Genomic DNA, 6000 nt, shown 5'->3' with positions numbered 1-6000 from the left:
CATCTCCTATTATATACAACTATTTTAAATCAATACTTAGTGTAAAATCATTACCGCCTTGTAAGTATTAGTCACAGTAGAGCTAAAGCACATGCTGTATGCTAGGATACACTCCTCCCTTTGCAGCAGTTGTTTACCTAGTCAATTTTTTTTCACGTGTAGTGCTTGCTATCTACATATCCTCTCCTCACCTGTGCCCAACCAAAATGCTCCATAAAATAAAGTGAACTTTTGAATAGTTTTCCTGAAGACATCTGATGATGGTCTTTCTGTTCTCTTACTCCAATATGGGCTGCACAGCCAGTTACCTTGGAGTCCTCTTTGTTGCTTTATTGGGCTGGTTCCATTTTCTCACATTTTAAATTTTTTCTTTTCATTTTACTCCCTGAGTTTGCTGGAGCCCATTCTTCTGTGGCTTCTCTTGAAATAATGAATGGAAGGAAAATATCTTATCCTTTGTATATCTGAATATGTCCTTATTCTTTGCTCATCTCTGAATAATTTGAGAATGAATGCTTCATCCTTTTGAAGGTATTGTTCCATTGCCTTTTAACTTACAATGCCATTTATTAAGTTATAGGGACTTCTCTTCCTGGCACTGGAACCTTGGGCTGGGGAGCTTGGTGTGGGTCTGAAACCCTTCCTTCTTAGGGGAGACCTCTGCAGCTGAGATATCCCACCTGGTTTTAAGCCACACATGGGTGTGGGACTAGCCTGTTTTGAGTCTCCATCCCCTCCTACCAGTATTGATGTGGCTTCTTCTTTATATCATTGGTTATAGGACTTCAGTTCCTTGATTTCAGGCATTTTGAATGATGGCTGTTATATAATTTATTGTAATTTTGATGTGGTTGTGGGAGGTTCCGAATACCACATATACCCATACTGCCATCTTGACTGAAAGCCCACATTACAAAAGCAGATTAAAAGGTTCTAAAAATGTGGGTCTAACTTTTGGCAAGTTTTATTATATTTGTTTGAGTAGAGATCTAGCCATTTGACTAGGGAACCTCAAAGTGCCAGGCCTCTTGATCTACATCAGCGGTTCTCAACCTGTGGGTCGCGAACAATGAAAATACATCCTGCATATCACATATTTACATTATGATTCATAACAGTAGCAAAATTATAGTTATGAAGTAGCAACGAAAATAATTTTATCGTTGGGGATCACCACACCATGAGGAACTGTATTAAAGAGTCATGGCATTAGAAAGGTTGAGAACCACTGATCAACATGGTTTCTCTCATAGAAGCCTCCATCTTGTTCTTGGGACCAGATATTCAAGTTGCCAGTGTTGTACACAAAGATGTAATGGGTGACCTAAGCACCTGTCAATTAATCCCCACCCTTTCTCTCTGCTCCAATTTTATGTGGTTCTACTGGGATCATCAATCATAAGAGACTTCCATCTGATCACAGAGGTGAGCTGTTACTCAGGGCTGGTTAGTTACAGACTCTCTACAATTGCCGTGTGATTTTTTTCTGCAGGTATAGATATGACCCAGGAAGGGACAATCAGATGACACAGAGCTGGAGGAATCATAGCCTTCCTTTGAATGATCATAGAAATGTGATCTGGATGCCATTCTGAACTGCTAGTGGTCACATTATCTCCACATGGAGAACACCTGTTTGAGGCAAGAGAAAATGATGTCCAACTGAAATGAGGGATTAATGGAGAATTAATGTGGTAAAGATAGTGTTTGAGTTCTGGGAACCAGTCAGGCCCAAGCTGGCTTCACCTCGGAAACTTTATAGAGATGAGCAAATAATGAGACAGTCCATTTAACTTATACAAAATTAAAATTGCTTTCAATTCCTCATAATCTAATGTGTCCTGACTAATGCAATGTTGTTCTATGGGGCATATTTAGGATTTTTGTAGTAATAACTTTATTTTTTTTTCCTGAATGGATATAAGACATTTTAAAGCAAGGCATTGGAGCTCTTATTTTTTTATAATACAAACATGGCTCAAACTGCTTTAAGCAAATCATTACTTTTATTGAAAAAAAAAGTTAAGGGATTGACCAGGCACAGCTGGATTTAGGTGTTCAAAAAATGTCTTTAGATGATCTCTCTTGCTCTGCTTTCTGTGGCTTCACTGTCCTCAGACAATCTCTTCCTGTGTGGTGCTAAGGTCCCATCAGCTCTAATCTTAAACCCTATCAGCCTAGAAAACCCTGAGAGAAATCTTTTTCCAGATTGACTCAGCCTGGATCTTGAACTTATCCCTGGACCAATCACTGTGACCAAAGTGGGGGTGGTGATGGTAGTGGAGTCAGGCCTGCCCAAACCTCATGGACACAATCAGATATGATTTTGAATGTAGTTAGAAAAAAAGCACAAGCCAAATCTGGCATAAAATGGTTAGACATGGAAAATAAAACTTAATAAGGATGAACTGAGGAGTGACTCTTGATAAAGTAGTAGAAAAAAACAAATGGCAAAAAAAAAAAAATACTGAGCTGAGACAATTCTCATGTTAAATTTATAAAGACAGCAAGAAGTATTTTTTTAAATAAAGAATATAGGTTTAGACCATATGTTGAATATAGACAATGTTTTTATTGAAGTTAATTTCTTCTATATGATACTTCTCTCATCTTCTCAGAAATGGCTAGGGAAGGAAATTTATAATTATATTTGCTGATCTATTCAAGTAGCATACATATGAATGATGGCCAACTGGGGAAATTGTGAACTAAATCACAATTTATTTGTAATAAAGTAGGAAAATATATTCATTGAAAGAAGAGTGGATATTTTCAGTGCTCTGGAAATAGAGTCCTAATTAATTTATAGATTTAAAAGGCCACTCTGACTCAGCCTCATAATTCGAGTAATAAAACTCTTCTAATGGCTTTATAACAGATTTATAAAATAAATGAGCAAAGTTAATCAAACCACAGTGCTTGGCCAATACAAACGTTACTGTTGTCAGCAATGTACTCTTTCATGTGAGAGATTTAGTTGTAAAAATGGGTGGCTACATCCTCATATTCCATGAATATATTAGCTGGATTTTCATAAATGCATTCTCTATGGGAGATTAAGAAAGGAATATTCTTAGCGATCAGCTGAAGAAATGATTTTCTTATTTTTTTATAGTTATGAACAATAATTTCTTTGAAGTCCCATAGAAATATACAGTAGATGAAGTTTTAAAAGAATTTCCAGGATATTATATTTAAAGGAGTTAAGTTTAACTGTTTATTATCACTTCAGTTGACTAGAACAAATATACAGAAGTGCCTACTTATTAGATGTTTTATATACATGGGGCTTCAACTTGAGAATACTTACATAGCCAGACAAGGTTTCTGATTTATAAGTTGTATTTTAAAATTATAGATCAGAAAGAAAAATAATTGTAGCCTATAGTTTGTAGTTGTTTCCTGGAATAAACAGACCATGCAAAGAGGCTGTCTGCAGTGAGAGGGAGGAGTCAAGGAACCCCTCCTTCCCATAAGGCTCTAGTGAGGCTGACCTCACCCATATGTACTGAAGTTAATTCCATAACAAAAGTTGATTATACATTATTATGGGGTCATAAACTTTTTTGAGAATATGATGGATGTCACAGACCTAACCCCTGGTAAAATTTCATACTCACATAGACACATTGTATATGTAATTTCTGAAGATCAGCTATAAAATCCAGATTCTTTGGACCAGACTAAGTTCTTTTATATAGAGAGAAATAGATATTTCCTCTAGGATATAAGAGTTGAAATGAACATGTAAAACAAGACAGATTAATGCATTGCTTTAATTTGGGAAGCCACTTGTGTGAAAATTTGAAGAATTTTATTCACAGGAGAATTTGCTTTACTAAAAGGAACTAGGAAAGGAGAAAAACTACACTCATTAGGTGAGGCATTTCTTACCGCCACTGAGTCAAGGGAAAACGGAAAGTGGTATAGCCAACCAAGTACTCTGCTGCCCTAGAGAAGCGGTTCTCAACCTGTGGGTCGCGACCCCTTTGGCGGTCGAAGGACCCTTTCACAGAGGTCGCCTAAGACCATCTTGCATATCAGATATTTACATTATGATTCATAACAGTAGCAACATTACAGTTATGAAGTAGCAACGAAAATGATTTTATGGTTGGGTCACAACATGAGGAACTGTATTTAAAGGGCCAGAAGGTTGAGAACCACTGCAGAGGGTTTCAGTCTGTGGGAGAAGATGACCTGGAGAAGGATAGTGATAAGATTGTGTGAAGGTTTGGTGGTTGGGACTTGAGAGCAGGAGATATTATTTGGTAAAAGTTATTTGCAATTTATGTGGAAGACATTGTGAGGAAATGAAGCAAATGGAAGAGAAAAATTGTAAGGTGTTTGCTGTGTATAAAGGAGGCAATACCTGAATATTTTATGTAACAACTTTGAATAAATTTGCTAATTTTCAATAAACCTAAAAATGCAAATGCTCTACTACTCAGCATATCTACTCCAATAGAACTCATACATATCTACAGAGAAATGTTTATAGCAGCATTGTAAATAGTAGCAAAAATTAGGAAATATGAAAATGATATTTATATGAGCATTAATATGAGAATAAATACATTGTGAAATGGTCACAAAGAGAAACACTACACACCAGTAAGAATTACTGAACCAGAGTTACATATATTAACATGATGCAATTAAAAATATGTTGAGTAAAAGTAAGCAATTTAATATATTATATATACAAACACACATAAAGTTTAAAAATGCATAACCAAACCATTAGAAATATTTAAGTATTCAGTAAGAGAACAAATAAATGCATGGAAACAATCAAAATCAAATTAATGAAAGGGGTTATGTCTGGGAGGGTGGGGAGAGTTTTCTATCAGAGATGAGTACACAGGTGGCTTCAACTCTATTAGCACTTTTTTTCTTAAGGTGAGTACTGGGTATATCTGTGTTTGTTGTATTAGTTTTTGTTCTTTTATGCCTGCATTAATTTTTTTTAAAAGAAAACTTAATGATTACCACAATCAAGGTAATTAACACATTTGTCAACTCAACTATTAGTTGTATGTGTGTGTGTGTGTGTGTGTGTGCGAGCGCGCAGTGAGGAAACTTAAGATCTACTAAAGTGGGTTTACTCTTTAATGACAAAAGGAATGTTTGACAAGAAGTTATAAGATGTCTAAGACAGTATGCACCTAAGAATGCCTCTCTACTTTTGTATCATTTTCACAGATTTAATGAAGATTTTTAGGATGTTTAATTACTTTTTATTTGTTGAATATTTATTTGAATGAGACATTGCATCATGGTTACTTTTCATTAGGCTTCTTGATTTATTTGTAATAAAAAGCTTCTGCACGACAACAACAACAACAAAAAAAATCAACAAAATGAAAAGGGAGCCCACTGTATGGGAGAACATATTTGCCTATGATACACCTGACAAGGGGTTAATTTCCAAAATATATAAAAACTTATATAACTTAATGAAAGGAAGACAAACCTTTCATTAAATTAAAAAATGGGCAAAGGACCTAAATAGATACTTCTCCAAAAAAGACATAGATATATAGATGGCCAAGAGACATATGAAAAAATGCTCAAAGTCACTAATTATCATATAGATGCAAATTAAAACAACAATGAGGTAACACTTCACACCAGCCAGAATGGCTACTATCAACAAATCAACAAATGACAAATGCTGGCAAGGATGTGGAGAAAAAGGAACACTAGTACACTGCTGGTGGGAATGCAGACTGGTGCAACCATTATGGAAAACAGTATGGAGTTTCCTCAAAAAATTGAAAATAGAACTGCCATTTGACCCAGTGATCCCACTTACAGGAATATATCCTAAGAATCTTGAAACACCGATCAGAAAGAACATATGCACCCCTATGTTTATAACAGCACTATTTATAATAACTAAGATCTGGAAACAGCCCAACTTCCCATCAGTAGTTGAGTGGATAGAAAAGCTGTGGTATATTTACACAATGGCATACTATGCAGCTGTAAGAAAGA

The sequence above is a fragment of the Myotis nattereri genome (genome assembly GCF_964212035.1).
Source record: "Myotis nattereri genome assembly, chromosome: 7".
NCBI classification, from domain to species: Eukaryota; Metazoa; Chordata; class Mammalia; order Chiroptera; family Vespertilionidae; genus Myotis; species Myotis nattereri.
This window is presented reverse-complemented; position numbering follows the sequence as displayed.